Consider the following 27,500-nt stretch of genomic DNA (forward strand, 5'->3'; position numbering starts at 1 on the left):
AAACGTGTTTTGCAGTATATAAGCACAATTTCAGCTCACATAAGCAGGCCACCTAAAGCAACAACACAAGAACATGCAGGCAATGCAACAAAGGAGACTGCTATCAGGATCCTATATTTTGTTCACAGGGACATCTCAGAAAAAAGTTGCAGAAGGTACTAACCCCATGGTGAATAATAATAATAATAAGCTATTATTTATATCCCGCCCATCTGGTTGGGTTTCCCCAGCCACTCTGGGCGGCTTCCAACAAAACACTATTATACAATAACCTATAAAACATTCAAAGCTTCCCTAAACAGGGCTGCCTTCAGATGAAGGCTCCTGCATGATTTCTATCCATAAGATCCCAAAGAGTCCCAGCCATTTGTGTGTTTTCCAGCAATACTGGAAAAGTAACCCCGCTCCTCCACATGCAGCTGCTGGGTGACCTTGGGCCAGTCACACTTCTCTGAAGTCTCTCTCAGCCCCACTCACCTCACAGAGTGTTTGTTGTGGGGCAGGAAGGGAAAGGAGATTGTGAGCCGCATTGAGACTCCTTAGGGTAGTGATAAAGCAGGATATCAAATCCAAACTCTTCTACTCTTCTTCTTCAATAGAAATCCTGAACTATCTGACCAATTCCATTGGCTCTGTCCTCCTTTCCAAAGTCCTGCCCTCCAACAAAGACCCTGGCTATGCTGATGACCCGGCCCCAAGCTTCCAGGCTGAGCCAAATTTCTCAACATTTCACATTATGTGTAGTTTTAGGATTCTTCACATGAACACGAATTATGGTTTTGAGCAGACAAGTAGTGATCAGAAATCAAGGGGCTGCTGAGCCGCTTCTCATGGCATGAGGGGCCTGATCTGGGCCACAAGTTGCCCCCCCCCCCGATGGATGTAAACCACAAAGGAGCACATTAGGATGCAAGAGGAAGTGGGACTTACAGGAGATCTCTCCAGGCTGTTGCAAAGATGATCCGGAGAAAGGGCCAGAGCAACTGCAAGACTCCAGGACCAGCCAAGCCCAAAACGCATCAGGCCGAGAGAACCACGGGAGGCTGCGCAAATCCCCTGCAGACGCCTTCGAGAGAAAGAGACAGGCTTGCTTCAGATCATTTGTTTGGCATCCGCAAAAAGGAAAAAGGAGACAAACCTCACCAACATGGGGGAAGCCAGGAGGTGCTGCCCCACCCCAATCAAATAAATAAAAACACTTTACTGGATTTTTACTGTGCTGGTTAGGGGGGTCGGTGTGATATATTGTTTTAAAATGTTCTTAAGTGTTATGTGTATATTTCTATTTTTCCACCTCTCAGGGGCTCAGGAGCAGAGGCGCAGGGGAGAGAGGAAATGGAGAGCGAAGGGGAAGAATCTGAGGGCAACGGAGGGCAGAATGACAGTGACCCGAGAGATTCCATGAGCCTCTCCAGTGAATCAGAAGATTCCCAGAAGGGGGCGCCGATGGCCAGGGCAAGGGGGGTCCCGGGGGGGACACACCAGAAGCAGGGGGCCAGCGGAGACTCCCAGAGCAGTAGCTGGAAATCAGGGCCAGCTTCCCCACCGGAGCGTAGTGGGGGGGAAGAGTCTCATAGGTCAGAGTCAGCGTCTCCTCCGGCAAGCAGCGACAGGAGCAGTATAACGGTCAGAAGGAAGGTGGCAGGCTGGGCGCACGCGCCAAGTTCAAATGTACAGGCGCGCGGGACAGCAGAAAGCCCGGATTGGGAACCAGGTCCTAAAGCCCGCCGGAGGGAGGGGGAAGACTCGGGGGAGTCAGCGTCAGAAGAGTCCAGAAAGGGGAAAACCCCGGCGGACAGGCGGACCCAGAGGAAAAGGGAGCAGAGGAAGAGGTGGAGCAAGGCTAGGGTCTTAAACTGGTGTCTGGGGGGAGGAGACTCAGATGGAGCTTTGACGGTCTAGGGTTTGAGACGTAGGGCTGCGCGCCATGGCTGTCAAACCAATAATGAACTTCAATAAAGACTTCTGTATATAAAGAGGAACTGGCGTTGGTCCTTTGTGAGCTGGGACCAGGGGCAGCTCTGACACCACCTTTTACCTTTATGCCTGCAGCTGACTTTTCCTCCACCTCCTCTTCTCCCTTCTTCCTCCTTTTCAGAGCAGGAATTCAGACCTAAGAAATATCAATAATGTCAATTATTTTCCCAAGAAGGGAAAGAGGGGTCCCCGTCCAAGCAGACATCAAATATGTCCAGCCCAGATTGCAGTGGAAGAAAGTGGGAAAGGAGCCAGCAGACGACGAACGGGAAGAAATGTGCTTTCCCCCCGTTTCCTCTTTCTGAAGCACTTTCCCCAGACTATTATTATTATTATTATTATTATTATTATTATTATGATGCATCTAGCTGGAAGGCACCCCAAGGGTCATCCAGTCCAACCCACTGCAAGGCAGGAATCTGCGAAGGAACCACAAGGGTTCATTTCATCATCATCATCATCATCAATGGAGGAATTGGGATCTTGAGGAATTAGCTGGTTTCAAAACCCAGCAGTGCTTCATCTGAACAATCCATTGTTCAGACATTAAAGGCGGCCTGAGGGGGAAAGCAATGGAGATCTGCACTTTATTTTATATAAAGAATAAATGATTATTCTTATCAGAGCCAGTTCCTCTGGAGTTGCTTCTTCCCCAATTCCAATAAATAAAAATACTATACTGTTAAGGCTTAGGGGGGAAGAGGCCATGTCCCCCTTGGGTGGCAGTGATTAATAATAACATTAATAATAAATAATAATAATAATAATAATAATAATAATAATAATAATCTAACATTTAATGAGATTCATAATTTATTACTCTTTCCCAGCCAGCAGCAGGATATTTTTGAAAAAAGAGAAAACGTCATATACTCCAAACTTCCCTCATCCTTTGATAAGAATAACCAGGATACATTCAGGCATCTGATTTGTAACATGTTGACTGTCATTTCCGCAACAAATACATTGTTTCAGATCCCAAACACCCTAACACCCTAAATAAAAATATGATGCTGTTAAGGCCATGTCCCACTTGGGTGGGTGGGGTTGATAATAATTATAATAATAATAATTTAACATTTAGTGATAATAATAATTTTTCCCAGCCACCAACAGAATATTTAAAAAATGAGAAAACATCATATGCGACAAACTTCCCCCACCCTTTTAGCTGAATAACCATGATAATTATAATGATAACAATTTAAAAATGAAGGATAATCCTCATTTCTTCTCCTTTCCCAGCCGCTCCCCACAGAATATTAAAAACGTGACAAAAACATACTATATTACAAACTTTGCCTCCTTTTCTAATCATCATCATCATCATCATGATTTAAAAAGTAATGCTAATAATAATTTATTGTTGTTTCCCAGGATGAAAAAGGCGCCCAAAAGGCGTGGGAAACAGTTGAGGAGAAGCAGCTGAGAAACAGCTGGGAGAGAAAAAGCGGGAAAGGGCTGGCCCCGCCCACCACCCGGCCTGGGATTGGCCCAAAGGCCCACCTATCGTCGCCAGGATTGGATTGGGCGAGGGAGTTGCTAGGGCGGCCATTTTGGAGAAGGGCAAGGGGACTGGAAAGAGGGAGGGGAAAGAAAGGGCGGAAGAGGCAGCGGCGCTGCCATGTTGGTTGAGGGCAGCGGGGCCTAGACTAGATTTCTGCATTACAGGGGTCAGACTAGATGCCTCTGGGGTTCCCTCTCTGCATCTCAGGGGTCAGACTAGACGCCTCTGGTGGTCCCTGCGGAGAACGAAGGCTGGAGGGACCCCCCAAAAAAATCCCTTCTGGGAGGTGTCACAACAGTGCCTGAGGGGCCTGGTTAGGGTTAGACATAGATAGGAAAATAAACAGTGCCCTCCTGTGGCCAATACTCGAATAGACCTCAATAGGAAAATAAACAGCGACCCCGTGTGGCCAGTACTGGAATAGACCTCAATAGGAAAATAAACAGCGACCTCGTGTGGCCAATGCTGGAATAGACCTCAATAGGAAAAGAAACAGCGACCTCGTGTGGCCAGTACTGGAATAGACCTCAATAGGAAAATAAACAGCGACCTCGTGTGGCCAATGCTGGAATAGACCTCAATAGGAAAAGAAACAGCGACCTCTTGTGGCCAATGCTGGAATAGACCTCAATAGGAAAAGAAACAGCGACCTCGTGTGGCCAATACTGGAATAGCCCTTAATAGGAAAATAAACAGCGACCTCGTGTGGCCAATGCTGGAATAGACCTCAATAGGAAAAGAAACAGCGACCTCGTGTGGCAATTACTGGAATAGACCTCAATAGGAAAATAAACAGTGCCCTCCTGTGGCCAATACTGGAATAGCCCTTAATAGGAAAATAAACAGTGCCCTCGTGTGGCCAGTACTGCAATAGACCTCAATAGGAAAATAAACAGTGCCCTTCTGTGGCCAATACTGGAATAGCCCTTAATAGGAAAATAAACAGCGACCTCGTGTGGCCAATACTGGAATAGACCTCAATAGGAAAATAAACAGTGCCCTCCTGTGGCCAGTACTGGAATAGACCTCAATAGGAAAATAAACAGTGACCCCGTGTGGCCAGTACTGGAATAGACCTCAATAGGAAAATAAACGGTGCCCTCCTGTGGCCAATACTGGAATAGCCCATAATAGGAAAATAAACAGCGACCTCGTGTGGCCAGTACAGGAATAGACTTCAATAGGAAAAGAAACAGCAACCTCGTGTGGCCAATGCTGGAATAGACCTCAATAGGAAAATAAACAGTGACCCCGTGTGGCCAGTACTGGAATAGACCTCAATAGGAAAATAAACAGTGCCCTTCTGTGGCCAATACTGGAATAGCCCATAATAGGAAAATAAACAGCGACCTCGTGTGGCCAATGCTGGAATAGACCTCAATAGGAAAATAAACAGTGAGCCCGTGTGGCCAGTACTGGAATAGCCCTCAATAGGAAAAGAAACAGCGACCTCGTGTGGCCAGTACAGGAATAGACTTCAATAGGAAAAGAAACAGCAACCTCGTGTGGCCAATGCTGGAATAGACCTCAATAGGAAAATAAACAGCGACCTCGTGTGGCCAGTACTGCAATAGACCTCAATATGAAAATAAACAGTGCCCTCCTGTGGCCAATACTGGAATAGACCTCAATAGGAAAATAAACAGCGCCCTCGTGTGGCCAGTACTGCAATAGACCTCAATATGAAAATAAACAGTGCCCTTCTGTGGCCAATACTGGAATAGCCCTTAATAGGAAAATAAACAGCGACCTCGTGTGGCCAATGCTGGAATAGACCTCAATAGGAAAATAAACAGCGACCTCGTGTGGCCAATACTGGAATAGACCTCAATAGGAAAATAAACAGTGACCCCGTGTGGCCAGTACTGGAATAGACCTCAATAGGAAAATAAACGGTGCCCTCCTGTGGCCAGTACTGGAATAGACCTCAATAGGAAAATAAACAGTGCCCGGAGCAGTGGGTCAGGTTCCTAGGTTCCCATTTATGCTTCAGATCTGTGTGAGGCTTGCTGTCCCGTTTAGCGTGGCGAGGGTGGTTCTTTGCACATCTGGAAGACGACTGTGTCGCCTCCCATCCCCCTCTTGAAGGTGCTTTTTCAGCTCAGGGAAAAGGGCAGACACATCCTGAATTAGCATCCTGAATTAAGGGAGGGGGAATTCCCCTTGCAGCCAAAGGGTTGTTTGAGGCCACCCCGAAAGAGCTGATCTCCAGCTTGAAACCAGGACTTGCTCTTTCACCATGCTGCTCCTCCAGCTGCCAATGCCACCCATGGAACCTGTGTGAATATCAAGCGTGGGTTGTGTCCAGGAACCTGGGAGGATTTATTTCACGTGTGCGCATGTTTTCGTCTTTAAATCAACAGCCCATCCAAGTTTTCAGCTCTTATGGCCATCGAGATTAACCTGGCCGTCTCAGAGGAAATCTTGGGAGGCTGAGGTGGTCCAAGGGTGGTTGTGTCTTCCTGCCCGGCATCTATTTCCTGCCCTCTTTCCCCCCTGCACCGTTTCAAAGCAACCCCGGAGGAGGGAAGGAAGCGGAGCCATGGATCCTCCGCTCACAACCGCACCAGATTTTAAGCAGGAAAGTGGGAGAGGAGCTGCTGACACGAGTGTAAGGGGCTCCCCTCCTGCTTTGCTGCTTCCCAGGGAGCCTGGGAGGAGGGAATCCGCTGCATGGATCCCCTTCCCTCCCTCCTTGCTGGCTTGGCCCCATAAGACGCACAGACATTTCCCCTTCCTTTTTAGGGGAGGAAACCTGCGTCCTCTGGAGCCAAAAATATGGTACCTGCTTCAAGCAATGCTTCATCGGAAGAAATTAAGTTTTCCACACATTGCTTTGTCACCTTTAGATGGCCTAACAAGAACAGGAAAAAGGAGACAAACCTCACCAACACGGGGGAAGCCAGGAGGTGCTGCCCTACCCCAATCAAATAAATAAAGATACTTTACTGTATTTTTACTGTACTGTACTGTGCTGGTTAGGGGGTCGGTGGGATATATCAGGACTGGAGTGGTTTAAAAATGTTCTTATGTGTTGTATGTTAATTTCTATTTCTATTTTCCTCCCTTTTACCTTCACGTCTGCAGCTGACTTTTCCTCCACCTCCTCTTCTCCCTTCGTCACGCGAAGTTTCCTCCTCCTCCTCCTTTTCAGAGCAGGAATTCAGCATATAGACCTAAGAAATATCAATAATGTCAATTATTTTCACAAGAAGGGAAAGAGGGGTTCCCGTCAAAGCAGACATAGAATATGTCCAGCCCAGATTGCAGTGGAAGAAAAAATCAAGTGGGAAAGGAGCCAGCATATGACTAACTGGAAGAAATGTGCTTTCTCCCGTTTCTTCTTTCTGAAGCCCTTTCCCCAGAATCATATAATTTATTATTATTATTATTATTATTATTATTATTATGGTGCATCTAGCTGGAAGGGACCCCAAGGGTCATCCAGTCCCACCCACTGCAAGGCAGGAATCTGTGAAGGAACCACAAGGGTTCATTTCATAATAACAACAATAATAATACTTTTATAATTGTAATAATAATAAGTGGAGGAATTGGGATCTGGAGGAATTAGCTGGTTACAAAACCCAGCAGTGCTTCATCTGAACAATACACTGTTCAGGTACAGTTTTCAATACAGTTTTAAAGGCAGCCTGAGAGGGAAAGCAATGGAGATGTGAAGTTTTATTTTATATAAATAATAAATAATAATTAGAATTATTATTATCACAGCCAGTTCCTCTGGAGTTGCTTCTCCCCCCAATTCCAATAAATAAAAATACTATACCGCTAAGGCTTAGGGTGTCCCACTTGGGTGGGTGTGATTAAAAATAATAATAATAATTTAACATTTAATAATAATAATTTATTACTATTTTCCAGCCATCAACAGAGTTTTTTTTTAAAAAACGAGAAAACATAATATACTACAAACTTCCCTCACCCCTTTAGCAGAATAACCATTATAATGATAATGATAGCAATTTAAAAATGAAGGATAATCCTCATTTATTCCCCTTCCCCAGCTGCTCCCCACAGAATATTAAAAACGGGACAAAACAAACTGTATTGCAAACTTCTTCTTTTTTTTAAAGAAATATTTATTAAACGTTTACAAAAAATATAAGTTTGCAGAATAAAGTTTACAGAAAACATAAGTTTACAGAATAGAGAAAAATAAAACAAAAAATTACCAACTAGAAAACACACATAGGAAAGAGGAATAAAAAAGATACAAAATGCAAAGAAAAAACTAATAACTAGAAAGAGAAAATTTAAAAATAAATCCATTTTTCAATATCTTTAAGCTCATTTCCTTATTTCCTTGACCTCCTCACACCTCCCCTTTTTGTATTCCCGTTTAGAAAATCATTTCAGCAAATCCTTACCCTCTTTCATGTATTGCAAACTTCACCACGCCTTTTCCAATAATAAAAATAAAAATAATTTAAACAGTCCTGCGAAGAATCCTTTATTGTAATAAAAAGGCGCCAAAACTGCCTCGGCGTCCCGGGCGTGGGAAACAGCTGAGGAGAATCGGCTGAGAAACAGCTGGCAGGAGAAAAAGCGGGAAAGGGCTGGCCCCGCCCACCGCCCGGCCTGGGATTGGCCCAAAGGCCGACCTATCGCCGTCGAAGGCCCTCAACCAACATGGCGCCTCTTCTGCCCTTTCTCCCCCCCTCTTTCCAGTCCCTTTGTCCGGGTCCAAAATGGCCGCCCTAGGAACCCCCTCGCTCCGCGCACGCGCCCCCAGCCGCAGCTGCAGTAAACTCGACGGCGATAGGTCGGCCTTTGGGCCAATCCCAGGTCGGGCTGTGGGCGGGGCCAGGCCTCGGGCGCGTGTTCTCCTCAGCGTCTCCTTCGCCATTTTCTCGAGGGAAGCGCGTGAGGTTGGTCGAGTCTTCAAGGCTCTCTCTTGTTGGGAGCGGGCGGGAAATAAGAAGAAAGGATTATCCTCATTGCTTTTTCAATTATTATTATTATTCTTATTATTCTTATTATTAGAGAAGGCTTAGGGAAGTTTGGAATATATTCCGTTTTGTCGAATTGTTTAATATTCTGTCGGGGAAGAAATGAGGATTATCCTTCATTTTTACATTGTTCTCATTATTGTAATGGGTATTCTTATAAAAGGGTGAGGGAAATTTGTCGTTTTATCGTTATTTTAAAATACTCTTGGTGCCTGGGAAAGAGTAATATGTTCTTATTATCATTAATTTTATTATTATTATTGTTATTATTATTAAAGGGTGAGGGAAGTTTGTAGTGTATGATGTTTTGTCGGTTTTAAAAAAATACTCTGTTGGTGGCTGGGAAAGAGTAATACATTATTATTATCATTAATTTTATTATTATAAAAGGGTGAGGGAAGTTTGTAGTATATTATGTTTTATCATTTAAAAAAAAATTCTGTTGGTGGCTGGGAAAGAGTAATACATTATTAATATCATTAAATGTTAAATTATTATTATTATTATAAATCACAGCCACCCAAGGGGGACACGGCCTCTTCCCCCCTAAGCCTTAACACTATAGTATTTTAATATATTGGAATTGGGGGGAGAAGCAACTCCAGAGGAACTGGCTGTGAGAATGATAATCATTTATTCTTTATATAAAATAAAGTGCAGATCTCCATTGCTTTCCCCTCAGGCTGCCCTTAATGTCTGGGAAACTGCTTGAAGCGGTGCTTTTATAACCAGCTAATTCCTCCAGATCCCAATTCCTCCACTTCTTATTTTTAATATTATTATTATTATTAAATGAACCCTTGTGGTTCCTTCGCAGATTCCTGCCTTGCAGCGGGTGGGACTGGATGACCCTTGGGGTCCCTTCCAGCTAGATGCACCATTATGTGATTCTTGGGGAAGTGATGAAGAAAGAAGAAAGAAGAAAAACACATTTCTTACAGTTAGTCCGTATGATGGCTCCTAGGGAAGGGAGGCTCCTTTCCCACTTAATTCTTTCTTCCACTGCAATCTGGGCTGGAAATATTATAGATCTCCTTGGACGGGGACCCCTCTTTCCCTTCTTGTGAAAATAATGGACATTATTGATATTTCTTAGGTCTGCTCTGCTGAATTCCTGTTCTGAAAAGGAGGAGGAGGAGGAAACTTCGCGTGATGAAGGGAGAAGAGAAGATGGAGGAAAAGTCATGAAGGTAAAAGGGAAAAAATAGAAAGACATATTAACATATAACATATAATAACATTTTAAAAAAAACCCACTCCTGATATATTGCACCCACCCAAGTGGGGCTTGGCCTCATCCCCCGTAACCACCACAGTACAGTACAGTAAAAATATAGTTAAATAATTTTATTTATTTGATTGGGGTAGGCTAGAGCCTCCTGGCTTCTCCTATGCTGGTGAGGTATGTCTCCTTTTTCCTGTTCTTGTTAGGCTATCAAAAGGTGACAAAGCAATGGGTTGGAAACTTAATTTATTCAGATGAACCATTGCTTTAACCAGGTAATTACTCAAGGCACCGATTTTTCATCTATCGATTTATCCACATAATCTAACCAGAGATCCAAAAGTGGTACACTTGCACGTTAAATCTTAAGATAAATGTTTTGGAAGAGGCATAAATTTAAAAAGAGAATTAATTTGCAAGCAAGCCCAGTGAATTAGAGAGGCAGAGCTGGCTGGTTTGTCTAATGGAGCATCCAAACCCCAGTTTGGGTCTAGAAGACCCAGTTTGCCCTCTCGCCTCAGCCTTAATGGCAACCCTCCATTGCTTTCTGTTTGATTTTTTGAGCAGATACTCTGAATTGAGCAGCAGCAGAAGAAATGGGGATCAGCCCCTGCTGTAGTGGCCAGCACTAAAAGCCGTTTGAGTAATTCAGATCAATAAAGTAGGAATATTTAATATTTACAAACCAGCAACTTGACACCATTTTTGGACACTTGCATCAGCTTGCAATGTTAAGAGAGGTGCTCTAAAGAAAAGCACTTTCTACATTTATGAGTCTTCAGAGTAGGCTCATGGTTTTTCCTTTGCCTGGAGGTTAGCATATCTGCAATCAGCCTGAGAACTTCAGGCAGGACAAAAGGGGATGGCAAGGGCTTTAGAGAGAAGAAACAAATAGTGTTAAATGTTCTTAGCAGATGTACAATCCCCCCGAAGACTTCAGGCCTCCTCCTGACTGTTGAAATGCTCCTGGGGAGACTGTAAGCAGCACCTCCTCCGCTCCCAGTCAGGAAAAGGGGATGGCAAGGGGTGCTTCATGGCGCAACTTGCAGCTGCAGCTTAAAGTGCCTTAAAAGTTCCATTTCATAGGGCAACACTGACAGCACAACCAAGGTTGGTTGGTGGTTTTTCTCCTGCATATTCCTGCCTTGCAGTGGGCTGGGCTGGATGACCTTTGGGGTCCCTTCCAGATATAGATATATATGCAGCATCATAGGATGTGAGTGCTTAGTATGAGCACCAAGGTTGCAGGGAGATCTCCATAAGGGACGCCTGCATATTCCTAAGAGCTGCAAAGTGCCACAGAAAGCAGAACCAGAAAATCATACCTCCCTGTTAGTTGTATGATGGCCAACAACTTCCCCTTCCCAGCCTGCTACTTTATTCTGTCTTGTATAGCAATAAGAACGATGGGAGCCTGTTATATACTCCTCAGTTCATCTGAAAGAAATCAGGCCCGCAGGTTTGCTGTCTTAATGTCAGATTTTGTGGATCTATTATCACCCATATGTTTCGGGCACAAGCCTACTTAGGCATGGAAAACAAAAGGGTGGGGGAAAACGAGGGTTTCTGAAATGAGTGGGTTTCCCTGCACACACTTCAGGGCAGAAGGGGGAGATGGAGAGAATGCTGTGCCTTCTCCCCCCTAATCTGTCTTCCCTACCTAATCATGACGGACAAAGTCCCACCTCCAGCGCCTGCCCGGAAGAGGAGCAGCACCCATACAGAGAACGGTAGGAGCCAAATTGTCCAGGGATCTTTTCGGTATGGAGGGGTGAGGGTTTTCTTCACCAACACCAGTGTGCAGTGCATACACAACTGTAGAAACGAGTCAGAATAAACAGGCTTCCAAAAAAGTATAGTCTTTATACCCTAAATTCCCAAATTCCCCTAACCCTGGGGTCAGGAAGTCAGTTTTGTTTTGGGACTGCCCTGCAATTCACACCTGAGTCCGCAAGTGCAGAAAAATCTCTATGAGATGTTTTCCCTAATGAAAATGGTACCTCTAGACAGGTGCACAACAACCTGGACAATTTGGGGTTGGAGTAAAGAAGGCCACGGAAAGTAGTTTTTAACTAGGGGTCAAAGGTTAGAAAGAAGGGACGCGGGTGGCGCTGTGGGTTAAACCACAGAGCCTAGGACTTGCCGATCAGAAGGTTGGCAGTTCGAATCCGCGCGATGGGGTGAGCTCCCGTTGCTCGGTCCCAGCTCCTGCCAACCTAGCAGTTCGAAAGCACGTTAAAGTGCAAGGAGATAAATAGGTACCGCTCAGGCAGGAAGGTAAACGGCGTTTCCGTGCTCTGCTCTGGTTCGCCAGAAGCGGCTTAGTCATGCTGGCCCCATGACCCGGAAGATGTGCGCCGGCCAATAAAGTGAGATGTGCACCGCAGCCCCAGAGTCGGCCACGACTGGACCTAATGGTCAGGGGTCCCTTTACCTTTGACAAAGGTCAGAAGTTGTAAGTCTGCTGTTGTAAGTCTAGCGGTTGGGGTTTGGGTTGTGGTTAGGGTAGGGGGTTAGGGAGAGGCTTGGGGTTAGGCATCAGGGTCAGGGCCTCCCCCTGACTGCTGAAATGCTCCCAGGGAGGATGTAAGCAGAACTTCCTCTGTTTCCAGTCAAGAATAGTGATGGCCATGTTGGCTTCCTGGCTGAACTTGCAGCTGCAGGAGAGGTGTGCCATTTAAGAGGGCAACATTTGCTGCACAAGTAAGGTTGCAGGATTGTTCCCCGTAAGGGACTCCTGCATGTTCCTGCTATGCAGCAAGTTGGACTGGATGACCCTTGGGGTCCCTTCCAGAGGTTTATATTCCATCATTGTTCTTTGGAAAGGGCTTCAGAAAGAAGAAAAAGAAATAGCGTTCCTTAAAGTTAGTTGTATGATGGGAAAGAAGCCTTGCTTCCTGTCAGCTCCTTTATTATTCCTTGTACGTTAATTGGAGCTTGGCAGATCCTGTGCCTATTTTTACACGGACCCCTATTCAGTCCCCCCCCCCCCCGTTATTTCTCAGGTCTCTATGGGGCGTTCTGAATTCCTGATCCCAAAAAAGGGAAGGAGAAGGGGAAGCTTCGCCTGACGGAGGGAGGGAGAAGAGGGAATCTTTTGAGACCAGATGCCAGTGCCCCAAAGGTGCCAGTGCCAGGGCCCTCCTGCTGCCGTCTTGTGGGGCGAGAGGGGGAAAGGGGATCTTTGGGCACAAGATCCAAACAGCTCTTTTAACCAAACACCTGATTCGCCCAGCAGCGTGGCCGCCAAAGGAAAGAGAAGAAAAAGAGGCAGGGCAGCTGCCAGACATCTCTGTGGAATTGGAAAAGGCAGGTACATCTTCCTAAGTCCACTTCCATCCACTGGAAAAGCTTCTTAGCAAGGAGCAAAGGGAATGTTGGGAAATACCTAGCTATCTCTCTATATCAGTAAGACCGCACAGTCCCTACACCTCCGCAAGGCCTGGTCCTTTCCAGAGGTGCAGCCTGCCTTCTCCAAAGGTGGATTTCAGCTCAAACAGCTGGTTTAAAAGTCTCTTTTCCTCTCCTCACACCCATAACCATGGCAACCTCCCATAGAACAGTCTCTATTCCTCGATGGTCAGGGAGATTGCACTTTCCCACGGTCTCTCCAAAAATAGAAACCTTAGCATTTAGTAATCTCTTAATACAGTTTTGGGGTGTGTGTTTGTGTGTGTCAGTCCTTAAAAATCAACTGTGCAAAGATTTAAGCGTGTCCCCCGCCATGCAGCTAGGCTGGGAGCCCCAATGGCAGGAGACTAAGTGGGCTGAACCCCTGCAACGGGGGCCAAAACCCAAAGCCAGTTGAATCATTTACATTGAGAAACACTGGCACGTATTTGTATGCATTTTGGAAATTTGCAGCAGTTTGTAACGTTGAGAGAGGTGTTTTAAAGAAAAGCACTTATATACTCATGAGCATTCCCTTAGAGCAGGTTCATGGTTGTTTCCTTTTCTGGAGGCATAAATGTTCTTAGCAGATGTACAATCCCCCCGAAGGCTTCAGGCCTCCTCCTGACTGTTGAAATGCTCCTGGGGAGACTGTAAGCAGCACCTCCTCTGCTCCCAGTCATGAAAAGGGGATGGCAAGGGGTGCTTCATGGCGCAACTTGCAGCTACAGTTGAAAGTGCCTTAAAAGTGCCCTTTCATAGGGCAACACTGACAGCACAACCAAGGTTGGTGGTTTCAGAAACAAGAAACAGAAATAGCATTCCTTTAAGTTACGGACGCAGGTGGTGCTGTGGGTTAAACCACAGAGCCTAGGACTTGACGATCGGAAGGTCAGCGGTTCGAATCGCCGCAATGGGGTAAGCTCCCTTTGCTGGGTCCATGCTCCTGCCAACCTAGCAGTTCGAAAGCACGTCAAAGTGCAAGTAGATAAATGCTCTGGCAGGAAGGTTAACGGCGTTTCTGTGCGCTGCTCTGGTCCGCCAGAAGCGGCTTAGTCATGCTGGCCCCATGACCCGGAAGCTGTACACCGGCTCCCTTGGCCAGTAAAGCGAGATGAGCGACGCAACCGCAGAGTTGGCCACAACAGGACCTAATGGTCAGGGGTCCTTTTACCTTTATGATGGCAATGTTGCCTCACTAGGCTGTGACACCTAACAGTTAAATGCTACCCCCTTTTGGTACTGTGAACACCAAGGTTGCAGGGAGATCTCCATAAGGGACGCTTGCATATTCCTAAGAGCTGCAAAGTGCAACACAAAGAATAAGTAGTAAAACATACCTCCAGGTTAGTTGTCTGATGGCCAACCACTTTCCCTTCCCTGCCGGCTATTTTATTCTGTCTTGCATAGCAATACAAACGATGGGTGCCTGTTTTATACTCCTCTTTCAGTTCATCTGAAAGAAATCAGGTCCACTGATAGTTTTGTGGATTTATTATAACCCTTATGTTTTGGGCACAAGTGTACTTAGGTATGGTAAACCAAAAGGTGGGGGAAAACGAGGGTGTCTGAAGTGAGTGGGCTTCACTGCACACACTTCAGGGCAGAAGGGGGAGATAGAGGGAACGCTTTGTGTTCTCCCCCCCAATCAGGGTGGACAAGGTCTTCATCCCACCTTCAGCGCCTGCCCTGAAGAGGAGCAGCACCCATACAGAGAATTGTAGGAGACAAATTGTCCTGGGATCCTCTGGGTTTGAGAGGGTGAGCGTTGGGATGGTTTCCTTCACCAACACCAATGTCAGGATAAACAGGCTTCCTAAAAAGTATAGTCTTTTCACCGTAATTCCCCTAACCCCTGGGTCATGAAGATAGTTTTGTATTGGGACTGTCCTGCAATGCACACCTGAGGCCGCAGGTGCAGAGAAATCTCTTTATGAGATGCTTTCCCTAATGAAAATGTTACTTCTAGCCAGATGCAAATCAACCTGGACAATTTGTGGTTGGAGTAAAGAAGGCCACGGAAAGTCTAGTTTTTAACTAGGCGTCAAAGGTCAGAAAGAATGGACGCAGGTGGCGCTGTGGGTTAAACCACAGAGCCTAGGACTTGCGGATCAGAAGGTCGGCGATTCGAATCCGCATGATGGGGTGAGCTTCCGTTGCTCGGTCCCAGCTCCTGCCCACCTAGCAGTTCGAAAGCACGTCAAAGTGCAAGTAGACTAATAAGATACCGTTCCGGCATGAAGGTCAACGGTGTTTCCGTGCGCTGCTCTGGTTCACCAGAAGTGGCTTAGTCCTTCTGGCCCCATGACCTGTAAGCTGTACGCCGGCTCCCTTGGCCAGTAAAGTGAGATGCGCGCTGCAACCCCAGAGTCGTCTGCGACTGGACCTAATGGTCAGGGGTTCCTTTACCTTTACCTAAGGAAAAGTGGGACATTCTGGGATCAAATCGGAAAAAGGGATTGCTTCCTATCATCAGAGTTGGAGTCCAAAAACATCAGATGGACTGCAAGTTCCTCACCCCTGATGTGAACTCAGGGATGGGAAGAGAAGGGGTGAACTAGTTAGCTCTGCCTCCATTGCTGATGATCACCCTCCAGTTCCTGGCAAGGAGATACTGGGGCAACCCCCTAACCCTTGGTTTACCTGCTTGCATGCTCACAAATATAAATCTAGTGTGGAGAGGCTTGGGGTTAGGCTTAGGGGTCAGGGCCTCCCCCTGACTGTTGAAATGCTCCCAGGAAGAATGTAAGCAGCACTTCCTCTGTTTCCAGTCAAGAATAGTGATGGTCATGTTGGCTCCCTGAAGTAGCCTTCAAAGTGCCATTTAAGAGTGCAACATTTGCTGCACAACCAAGGTTGCGGGATTTTTCCCCGTAAGGGACTCCTGCGATGCAACGGGTTGGACTGGATGACCGTTGGGGTCCCTTCCAGAGGTTTATATACCATCATTATTCTTTAGAAAGGGCTTCTTCCGAAAGAAGAAAGAGAAGTAGCGTTCCTTAAAGTTAGTTGCAGCCTAACACAGGAAAGTCGCCTCGCATTCTGTGAGCTCCCTTATTATTCCTTCACTTTAATTTGAGCTTGGCGGATCCTGTTCCTGTTTTTACACGGACCCCTCTTTCTGTTCTAGAAAAAATCTTAACCCCCTTCCTGTTATTTCTCAGGTCTCTATGGGCCGTGCTAAATTCCTTCTCCTAAAATGGGGGAGGAGAAGGAAGGGGGACGTTTTGCCTGACAGAGGGAGGGAGAAGAGGGGCCCTCCTGCTGCTGCCTTGTGGGGTGAGAGGTGGAAAGGGGATCTTTTGAGACAAGTCCCAAACAGCTCCTTTAACCAAACACCTGATTTGCCCAGCAGCGTGGCAGCGAAAGGAAAGAGAAGAGAAAGAGGCAAGGCAGCAGTGGAAAAAGATGGGTTGCCTGCATGGGCTCTGCCTTATTCCTTAATGCCGAATGCTACATCTGCCTAAGTCCACCTCCATCCACCGGAAACGCTTCTTAGCAGCAAGGAGCAAAGGGAACGTTGGGAAATACCTAGCTATCTCTCTAAGTGGGTAAGACCGCACAGTCCCTACACCTCCGCAAGGCCTGGTCCTTTCCACAGGCGCAGCCTTCTCCAAAGGTGGATTTCAGCTCAAAACAGCTGGTTGAAGTGTCCCTTTTCCTCTCCTCACACCTGTAACCCTGGCAACCCCCCAGAGAACAGTCTCTATTCCTCGATGGTCAGGGAGATTGTATTTTCTCACGGTCGCTCTAAAAATAGAAACCCTTAGTAATCTCTTAATGCAGTTTTGGGGGTGTGTGTTCGTGTGTGTCAGTCCTTAAAATTCAACTGCAAAGATTTAAGACTGTCCCCCGCCATGCAGCTAGGCTGGGAGCCCCAATGGCAGGAGACTAAGTGGGCTGAGCCCCTGCAACGGGGGCCAAAACCCAAAGCCAGTTGAATCATTTACATTGACAAATACTGGCACATATGTATGCATTTTTGAAATTTGCAGCAGTTTGTAACGTTAAGAGAGGTGTTTTAAACAAAAAACACTTTATACACTCAAGAGCATTCCCTTAGAGCAGGCTCGTGGTTGTTTCCTTTTCTGGAGGCATAAATGTTCTTAGCAGATGTACAATCCCCCCGAAGGCTTCAGGCCTCCTCCTGACTGTTGAAATGCTCCTGGGGAGACTGTAAGCAGCACCTCCTCTGCTCCCAGTCAGGAAAAGGGGGTGGCAAGGGGTGCTTCATGGCGCAACTTGCAGCTGCAGTTGAAAGTGCCTTAAAAGTGCCATTTTATAGGGCAACACTGACAGCACAAACAAGGTTGGTGGTGCTTCTCCTGCATATTCCTGCCTTGCCGTGGGCTGGGCTGGATGACCTTTGGGGTCCCTTCCAGATAGATATATACACCATCATATGATTCTTTGGAATGGGCTTTAGAAAGAGGAAACAGAAGTAGCATTCCTTTAAGTTACGGGATGCAGGTGGCGCTGTGGGTTAAACCACAGAGCCTAGGTCTTGGCGATCAGAAGGTTGGCGGTTTGAATCCCCGCGACGGAGTGAGCTCCCTTTGCAGGGTCCTTGCTCCTGCCAACCTAGCAGTTCGAAGTACAAGTAGATAAATGGGTACCAGTCTGGCGGGATGGTAAATGGCGTTTTCGTGCGCTGTTCTGGTTCGCCAGAAGCGGCTTAGTCATGCTGTACGCCGGCTCTGTCGTGCAGTGAAGCGAGATGAGCGCGCAACCCCAGAGTCGTCCGTGACTGGACCTAATGGTCAGGGGTCCCTTTATCTTAATGCTCCCAGGGAGGATGTAAGCAGCACTTCCTATGTTTCCAGTCAAGAATAGTGGATAGCCATGTTTGCTTCATGGCTGAACTTGTAGCTGCAGGAGAGGTGGGGATCCCTGAAGTAGCCTTCAAAGTGCCATTTAAGAGAGGAACATTAGCTCCACAACCAAGATGTTAGGGTTTTTCCCCATAAGGGACTCCTGCATGTTCCTGCGTTGCAGCGGTTTGGACTGGATGACCCTTGTGGTCCTTTCCAGAGGTTTACATACCATCGTTATTCTTTAGAAAGGGCTTCAGAAAGATGAAAGAGAAATAGTGTTCCTGAAAGTTAGTTGTATGATGGGAAAGTAGCCTCACTTCCTGTGAGCTCCCTTATTATTCCTTGCCCGTTAATTGGAGCTTGGCAGATCCTGTGCCTGTTTTTACACGGACCCCTATTCAGCCCCCCCCCCCCCCGGTTATTTCTCAGGTCTCTATGGGGTGTGCTGAATTCCTGCTCCGAAAAAGGGGGAGGAGAAGGAAGGGGGACGTTTTGCCTGATGGAGGGAGAAGAGGTGCCCTCCTGCTGCTGCCTTGTGGGGTGAGAGGTGGAAAGGGATTCTTTTGAGACAAGTCCCAAACAGCTCCTTTAACCAAACACCTGATTCGCCCAGCAGCGTGGCAGCGAAAGCAAAGAGAAGAAAAAGAGGCAAGGCAGCAGTGGAAAAAGATGGGTTGCCTGCATGGGCTCTGCTTTATTCCTTAATGCCGAATGCAACATCTGCCTAAGTCCACTTCCATCCACCGGAAAAGCTTCTTAGCAGCAAGGAGCAAAGGGAACGTTGGGAAATACCTAGCTATCTCTCTAAGTGGGTAAGACCATACAGTCCCTACACCTCCGCAAGGCCTGGTCCTTTCCACAGGCGCAGCCTGCCTTTTCCAAAGGTGGATTTCAGCTCAAACAGCTGGTTGAAGTGTCTCTTTTCCTATCCTCATACCCATAACCATGGCAACCTCCCATAGAACAGTCTCTATTCCTCGATGGTCAGGGAGATTGCACTTTCCCACGGTCTCTCCAAGAATAGATACTCTAGCATTTAGTAATGTCTTAATGCAGTTTTGGGGTGTGTTTGTGTGTGTAAGTCCTTAAAATTCAACTGTGTAAAGATTTAAGCCTGTTTCCCGCCATGCAGCTAGGCTGGGAGCCCCAATGGGAGGAGACTAAGTGGGCTGAGCCCCTGAAAGAGGGGCCAAAACCCAAAGCCAGTTGAATCATTTACATTGACAAACACTGGCACGTATTTGTATGCATTTTGGAAATTTGCAGCAGTTTGTAACGTTAAGAGAGGTGTTTTAAACAAAAAACACTTATATACTCATGAGCATTCCCTTAGAGCATGTTCATGGTTGTTTCCTTTTCTGGAGGCATAAATGTTCTTAGCAGATGTACAATCCCCCCGAAGGCTTCAGGCCTCCTCCTGACTGTTGAAATGCTCCTGGGGAGACTGTAAGCAGCACCTCCTCTGCTCCCAGTCAGGAAAAGGGGATGGCAAGGGGTGCTTCATGGCGCAACTTGCAGCTGCAGCTTAAAGTGCCTTAAAAGTGCCCTTTCATAGGGCAACACTGACGGCACAACCAAGGTTGCTGGTTCTCCAGCACATTCCTGCCTTGCATTGGGCTGGGCTGGATGACCCTTGGGGTCCCTTCCAGATATAGATATATATGCAGTATCATATGATTGTTTGGAATGTGCTTCAGAAAGCATAAACAGAAATAGCATTCTTTTAAGTTACGGGACGCGGGTGGCGCTGTGGGTTAAACCACAGAGCCTAGGACTTGGCGATCAGAAAGTCGGCAGTTCGAATCTGCGCGATGGGGTGAGCTCCCGTTGCTTGTTCCCTGCTCCTGCCAACCTGGCAGCTTGAAAGCACGCCAAAGTGGAAGTAGATAAATGGGTACCGCTTTGGCGGGATGGTAACCGGCATTTCCGTGCGCTGATCTGGTTCGCCAGAAGCGGCTTAGTCCTGCTGGCCACATGACCCGGAAGCTGTATGCCGGCCAGTAAAGCGAGGTGAGGGCTACAACCCCAGAGTCGTCCGTGACTGGACCTAATGGTCAGGGGTCCTTTTGCCTTTAACAAAGGTCAGAAGTTTTAAGTCTGCTGTTGTAAGTGTAGGCGTTGGGGTTTGGGTCATTATTAGGGTCGGGGTTAGCGGTCAGGGCCTCCCCCTGACAGTTGAAATGCTCCCAGGGAGGATGTAGGGGAGGTGTGGATCCCTAAACTATACCCAAGCAAACTTTAAAGTGCCATTTAAGAGGGCAACATTTGCTGCACAACCAAGGTTGCAGGATTGTTCCCCGTAAGGGACTCCTGCATGTTCTTGCGATGCAGCGGGTTGGACTGGATGACCCCTGGGGTCCCTTCCAGAGGTTTATATACCATCATTATTCTTTGGAAAGGGCTTCAGAAACCCTTTCTCACTTCCTGTGAGCTCCCTTATTATTCCTTCACTTTAATTTGAACTTGGTAGACCCTGTGCCTGTTTTTACACGGACCCCACTTTCAGTTCTGAATAAAATCTGCCCCCCTGTTGTTTCTCTGGTCTCTGCGGCGTGCTGAATTCCTGATCCAAACAGCTCCTTTAACCAAACACCTGATTCGCCCAGCAGCGTGGCAGCGAAAGCAAAGAGAAGAAAAAGAGGCAAGGCAGCAGTGGAAAAAGATGGGTTGCCTGCATGGGCTCTGCTTTATTCCTTAATGCCGAATGTCACATCTGCCTAAGTCCACTTCCATTCACCGGAAAAGCTTCTTAGCAGCAAGGAGCAAAGGGAATGTTGGGAAATACCTAGCTATCTGTCTAAATCGGTAAGACCGTTAGTCCTTTCCAGAGGTGCAGCCTGCCTTCTCCAAAGGTGGTTTGGAGTCTCTTTGGTTGCGGTGTCTCTTTTCCTATCCTCACACCCATAACCATGGCAACCTCCCAGAGTACAGTCCCTATTCCTCGATGGTCAGGGAGATTGCACTTTCCCACGGTCTCTCCAGAAATAGAAACTCTAGCATTTAGTAATGTCTTAATGCAGTTGGGGGGGGGTGTTTGTGTGTGTCAGTCATTTAAATTCAACTTTGCAAAGATTTAAGCCTGTCCCCCGCCATGCAGCTAGGCTGGGAGCCCCAATGGCAAGAGACTAAGTCGGCTGAGCCTCTGCAACGGGGGCCAAAACCCAAACCCAGTTGAATCATTTACATTGACAAACACTGGCACGTATTTGTATGCATTTTGGAAATTTGCAGCAGTTTGTAACGTTAAGAGAGGTGTTTTAAAGAAAAGCACTTATACACTTATGAGCATTCCCTTAGAGCAGGTTCATGGTTGTTTCCTTTTCTAGAGGCATAAATGTTCTCAGCAGATGTACAATCCCCCCGAAGGCTTCAGGCCTCCTCCTGACTGTTGAAATGCTCCTGGGGAGACTGTAAGCAGCACCTCCTCCGCTCCCAGTCAGGAAAAGGGGGTGGCAAGGGGTGCTTCATGGCACAACTTGCAGCTGCAGTTTAAAGTGCCTTAAAAGTGCCCTTTCATAGGGCAACACTGACAGCACAACCAAGGTTGGTGGTGCTTCTGCATATTCCTGCCCTGCATTGGGCTGGGCTGGATGACCCTTGGGGTCCCTTCCAGATATAGATATATATGCAGTATCATATGATTGTTTGGAATGTGCTTCAGAAAGCATAAACAGAAATTGCATTTTGTTAAGTTACGGCATGCGGGTGGCGCTGTGGGTTAAACCACAGAGCCTAGGACTTGGCGATCAGAAAGTCGGCAGTTCGAATCTGCGCGATGGGGTGAGCTCCCGTTGCTTGTTCCCTGCTCCTGCCAACCTGGCAGCTTGAAAGCACGCCAAAGTGGAAGTAGATAAATGGGTACCGCTTTGGCGGGATGGTAACCGGCATTTCCGTGCGCTGATCTGGTTCGCCAGAAGCGGCTTAGTCCTGCTGGCCACATGACCCGGAAGCTGTATGCCGGCCAGTAAAGCGAGGTGAGGGCTACAACCCCAGAGTCGTCCGTGACTGGACCTAATGGTCAGGGGTCCTTTTGCCTTTAACAAAGGTCAGAAGTTTTAAGTCTGCTGTTGTAAGTGTAGGCGTTGGGGTCTGGGTCATTATTAGGGTCGGGGTTAGCGGTCAGGGCCTCCCCCTGACAGTTGAAATGCTCCCAGGGAGGATGTAGGGGAGGTGTGGATCCCTAAACTATACCCAAGCAAACTTTAAAGTGCCATTTAAGAGGGCAACATTTGCTCTACAACCAAGGTTGCAGGATTGTTCCCCGTAAGGGACTCCTGCATGTTCTTGCGATGCAGCGGGTTGGACTGGATGACCCCTGGGGTCCCTTCCAGAGGTTTATATACCATCATTATTCTTTGGAAAGGGCTTCAGAAACGAGAAATAGCGTTCCTTAAAGTTAGTTGTATGATAGGAAAGTAGCCTCACTTCCTGTGAGCTCCCTTATTATTCCTTCACTTTAATTTGAGCTTGGTAGACCCTGTGCCTTTTTTTACATGGACCCCACTTTCAGTTCTGAATAAAATCTGCCCCCCCTGTTGTTTCTCTGGTCTCTGCGTCGTGCTGAATTCCTGATCCAAACAGCTCCTTTAACCAAACACCTGATTCGCCCAGCAGCGTGGCAGCGAAAGCAAAGAGAAGAAAAAGAGGCAAGGCAGCAGTGGAAAAAGATGGGTTGCCTGCATGGGCTCTGCTTCATTCCTTAATGCCGAATGTCACATCTACCTAAGTCCACTTCCATTCACCAGAAACGCTTCTTAGCAGCAAGGAGCAAAAGGGAATGTTGGGAAATACCTAGCTATCTCTCTAAATCGGTAAGACCGTTAGTCCTTTCCAGAGGTGCAGCCTGCCTTCTCCAAAGGTGGTTTGGAGTCTCTTTGGTTGTGGTGTCTCTTTTCCTATCATCACACCTGTAACCCTGGCAACCTCCCAGAGTACAGTCCCTATTCCTCGATGGTCAGGGAGATTGCACTTTCCCACGGTCTCTCCAAAACTAGAAACCCTTGCATTTAGTAATGTCTTAATACAGTTTTGGGGGGAGGGGGTTGTGTGTGTCAGTCGTTAAAATTCAACTTTGCAGAGATTTAAGCCTTTCCCCCGCTATTCACATAGGCTGGGAGCCCCAATGGCAGGAGACTAAGTGGGCTGAGCCCCTGCAAGAGGGGCCAAAACCCAAAGCCAGTTGAATCATTTACATTGACAAACACTGGCATATATTTGTATGCATTTTGGAAATTTGCAGCAGTTTGTAACGTTGAGAGGTTTGTTTTAAAGAAAAGCACTTATACAGTCATGAGCATTCCCTTAGAGCAGGCTCATGGTTGTTTCCTTTTCTTGAGGCATAAATGTTCTTAGCAGATGTACCATCTCCCTGAAGGCTTCAGGCCTCCTCCTGACTGTTGAAATGCTCCTGGGGAGACTGTAAGCAGCACCTCCTCTGCTCCCAGTCAGGAAAAGGGGATGGCAAGGGGTGCTTCATGGCGCAACTTGCAGCTGCAGTTTAAAGTGCCTTAAAGGTGCCCTAAAAGTGCCCTTTCATAGGGCAACACTGACAGCGCAACAAAGGTTGGTCGTTTTCCTCCTGCATATTCCTGCCTTGCCGTGGGCTGGGCTGGATGACCTTTGGGGTCCCTTCCAGATAGAGATGTATGTAGTATCATGATACTTAGTAATGTGCTTCAGAAAGAAGAAAGTAGTTTGTGGAGTAAACGACAGTACAAACAATGGGTGCCTCTTAACCCCTACTCTTTCAGTTCATCTGGAAGAAATTGGGCCCACTGATAATTCTCTGTGCTTCGTTCTTTAATGTTAGATTTTGTGGATTTATTATCAACCTTATGTTTGGGGCACAAGCCTACGTATGCATGGTGGGGGAACAAAAAGCGTGGGGGAAAATGAGGGTTTCTGAAATGAGTGGGCTTCCCTGCACACACTTCTGGGCAGAAGGGGGAGATGCAGAGAACGCTCTGCCTTCTCCCCCCTAATCTGTCTTCCTTCCCTAATCATGACAGACAAGGCTTTCATCCCACGTTCAGCACCTGCCTGGAAGAGGAGCAACACCCATACAGAGAACGGTAGGAGCCAAATTGTCCAGGGATCCTCTGGGTTTGAGAGGGTGAGCGTTGGGATGGGACCCCTGTCTCCTGCGCTTACACCAGGATCAGTCTGCCGTTTCCTTCACCAACTCCACTGTTAGAATAAATAGGCTTCCAAAAAATTATAGTCTACCCCCCTAACCCTAATTCCCCTAAGCCCTGGGTCAGGAATACAGTTTTGTTTTGGGATGCCCTGCAAGGCATACCTGAGGCTGCAGCTGGGGGCAAATCTCTTTATGAGATGTTTTCCCTAATGAAAATGCTACTTCTAGCCAGATGCGCAAGAAGCTGGACAATTGGGAGTTGGAGTAAAGAAGGCCACAAAGTAGTTTTTTAACTAGGAGTCAAAGGTTGGAAAGAAGGGACGCGGGTGGCGCTGTGGGTTAAACCACAGAGCCTGGGAGTTGCCGATTAGAAGGTCGGCAATTTGAATCCACATGACTGGATAAGCTCCCTTTGCTGGGTCCCTGCCCCTTGCCAACCTAGCACTTTGAACGTGTTTATGCGAGCTGCTCTGGTTTGCAAGAAGCCTGTTACGTGACCTGGAAGCTGTGCGCTGGCTCCTTCTGTTAACAAAGTGAGGTGCGCCATTCAACCCCAGAGTCTACACGACTGGACCTAATGGTCAGGGGTCCCTTTACCTTTGACAAAGGTCAGAAGTAAGTGCTGTTGTAAGTCTAGGGTCATTGTTAGGGGTGGGTTCAGGGAGAGGCATGGGGTTAGGCTTAGGGTTCAGGGCCTCCCCCTGACTGTTGAAATGTTCCCAGGGAGGATGTAAGCAGCAATTCCTCTGTTTCCAGCCATGAATAGTGGATGGCCATGTTTGCTTCATGGCTGAAGTTGCAGCTGCAGGAGAGGGGGGGGGGGGAAATCCCTGAACTATACATAAGTAGCTTTCAAAGTGCCATTTAAGAGGCCAACATTTGCTGCACAACCAAGGTTGCAGGATTGTTCCCCCCTAAGGGACTCCTGCATGCTCCTCTGTTGCAGCGGGTTGGACTGGATGACCCTTGGGGTCCCTTCAAGAGTTTTATATAGCAGCAGCATTCTTTGGAAGGGGCTTCAGAGAGAAGAAACAGAAATAGTGTTTAATGTTCTTAGCAGATGTACAATCACCCTGAAGGCTTCAGGCCTCCTCCTGACTGTTGAAATGCTCATGGGGAGACTGTAATCAGCACCTCCTCCACTTCCAGTCAGGAAAAAGGGATGGCAAGGGGTGCTTCATGGCGCAACTTGCAGCTGCAGTTTAAAGTGCCTTAAAAGTGCCCTTTCATAGGGCAACACTGACTGCACAACCAAGGTTGGAAGTTCTGCATATTCCTGCTTTGCCGTGGACTGGGCTGGATGACCCTTGAGGTCTCTTCCAGATGCAGCATCATAGGATTTCTTTGGAATGTGCTTCAGAAAGAAGAAACAGGAAAGCATTCCTTCCAGTTGTATGATGGCCAACCACTTCCCCTTCCCTGCCAGCTACTTAATTGTGCCTGTTTTATACTCCTACACTTTCAGTACATCTGAAATATATCAGGCGCACTGATACTTCTCTGTATGGGATGTGCTTTGTTCCTTTATGTCATTGGGTACAATGCATGGAAAGGGTCGGGAAAACAAGGGTTTCTGAAATGAGTGGTTTTCCCTGTGCACACTTCTAGGCAGAAGGGGGAGATGGAGACAACACTCTGCCTTCTCCCCCCTAATCTGTCTTCCCTTCCTAATTATGACAGACAAGGCCTTCATCCCACCTCCAGCACCTGCCCACATGAGGAGGAGCACCCATCCTGAGAACGGTAGGAGCCAAATTGTCTTGGGATCTTCTGGGTTTGAGAGGGTGAGCGTTGGGATGGGACCCCTGCCTCCTAAAGCAGTGCGCTTTCACCAGAATCAGTCTGTGGTTTTCTTCAACACCAGTGTGCAGTTTATACACAACTGTAGAAACGAGTCATAATAAATAGGCTTCCAAAAAGTATAGCCTTTATCCCCTAACCCTAATTCCCCTAACCCCTGAGTCTGGAAGGCAGTTTTCTTTTGGGACTGGCTGCAATGCACACCTGAGTCCGCAGGTGTAGAAAAATCTCTTTATGAGATGTTTTCTCTAATGAAAATGCTGCTTCTAGCCAGATGCACAACACGCTGGACAATTTGGGGTTGGAGTAATAAAGGCCATGGAAAGTCTAGTTTTTAACTAGGTGTCAAAGTTCAGAAAGAAGGGACGCAGGTGGCAGTGTGGGTTAATCTGCTGCTCTGGTTTGCCAGAAGCGGCTTAGTCCTGGCCACATGACCCGCAAGCTGTACGCCGGCTTCCTCGGCCATAAAGCGAGATGCGCAGCGCAACCCCAGAGTCTGACACGACTGGAAGTTGTACATCTGCTGTTGTAAGTCTAGGGGTTGGGGTTAGGGTTAGTGTCAGCATCAGGGCCTCCCCCTGACTGTTGAAATGCTCCCAGGGAGAAATGTAAGCAGAACTTCCTCTGTTTCCAGTCAAGAATAGTGATGGCCATGTTGGCTTCATTGCTGAACTTGTAACTGCGGGTGAGGTGTGCCATTTAAGAGGGCAACATTTGCTGCACAAGTAAGGTTGCAGGATTGTTCCCCCTAAGGGACTCCTGCATGTTCCTCTGATGCAGCTGGTTGGACTGGATGACCCTTGGGGTCCCTTCCAGAGGTTTATATTCCATCATTATTCTTTGGAAAGAGCTTCAGAAAGAAGAAATAGAAATAGTGTTAAATGTTCTTAGCAGATGTACAATCCCCCCGAAGGCTTCAGGCCTCCTCCTGACTGTTGAAATGCTTCTGGGGGGACTGTAAGCAGCACCTCCTCTGCTCCCAGTCAGCAAAAGGGGATGGCAAGGGGTGCTTCATGGCACAACTTGCAGCTGCAGTTTAAAGTGCCTTAAAAGTGCCATTTAATAGGGCAAGACTGACAGCACAAACAAGGTTGGTGCTGCTTCTCCAGCACCTTCCTGCCTTGCAGTGGCCTGGGCTGGATGTCCCTTGAGGTCCCTTCCAGATGTAGACATATACACCATCATAGGATTCTTTTGGAATGTGCTTCAGAAAGAAGAAACATAAATAACATTCCTTTAAGTTAGTTGTATGATGGCAAAGGTGCCTCACTTTAGGCTGTGACACCTAACAGTTAAATGCTACCACCTTTGGGTACTGTGAGCACCAAGTTTGCAGGGGGATCTCCATAAGGGACGCCTGCACATTCCTAAGAGCTGCAAAGTGCTACAGAAAGCAGAACCAGAAAAACCTACTTCCCGGTTAGTTGTATGATGGCCAACCACTTTCCCTTCCCTGCCGGCTACTTTATTCTGTCTTGCATAGCAATACAAACGATGGGTGCCTGTTTTATACTCCTCATTCAGTTCATCTGAAAGAAATCAGATCTACTGATATTTCTATGTATGGGTTTCGCTTCATTCCTTAATGTCAAATTTTGTGGATTTATTATCACCCATATGTTTTGTGCTTAAGCCAACTTGGGCATGGAATGGGTGGGGGAAAATGAGGATTCCTGAAGTG

The 27,500-nt window shown here is 47.2% G+C and overlaps 2 long non-coding RNA genes across 5 annotated transcripts in view; one reads left to right on the forward strand and one right to left on the reverse strand.

Annotated features, from left to right (window-relative positions):
• The window catches only part of LOC114588664 (uncharacterized), a 10,106-nt gene extending 1,967 nt beyond the window's left edge, over positions 1 to 8,139 (reverse strand). The window contains exons 1-3 of one of the 2 annotated variants that reach the window (XR_013391225.1): positions 7,873 to 8,139; positions 6,558 to 6,660; positions 905 to 1,066 (exon numbers count right to left, since the gene is read on the reverse strand). This is a non-coding gene — a long non-coding RNA (uncharacterized LOC114588664). Of the gene's footprint in view, positions 1 to 904; positions 1,067 to 6,557; positions 6,661 to 7,872 lie in introns of those variants that run through there. The other variant, XR_003704489.2, reaches the window with a different exon arrangement.
• Positions 8,140 to 8,312: 173 nt separating this feature from the next.
• The window catches only part of LOC144326089 (uncharacterized), a 19,430-nt gene continuing 242 nt past the window's right edge, over positions 8,313 to 27,500 (forward strand). The window contains exons 1-3 of one of the 3 annotated variants that reach the window (XR_013391255.1): positions 8,313 to 8,368; positions 9,551 to 9,644; positions 25,700 to 25,762. This is a non-coding gene — a long non-coding RNA (uncharacterized LOC144326089). Of the gene's footprint in view, positions 8,374 to 9,550; positions 9,645 to 16,424; positions 18,461 to 25,699; positions 25,763 to 27,500 lie in introns of those variants that run through there. The other 2 variants (XR_013391253.1, XR_013391254.1) reach the window with 2 other exon arrangements.

This window comes from Podarcis muralis, chromosome 18, assembly GCF_964188315.1.
Source record: "Podarcis muralis chromosome 18, rPodMur119.hap1.1, whole genome shotgun sequence".
Classification (NCBI taxonomy): domain Eukaryota; kingdom Metazoa; phylum Chordata; class Lepidosauria; order Squamata; family Lacertidae; genus Podarcis; species Podarcis muralis.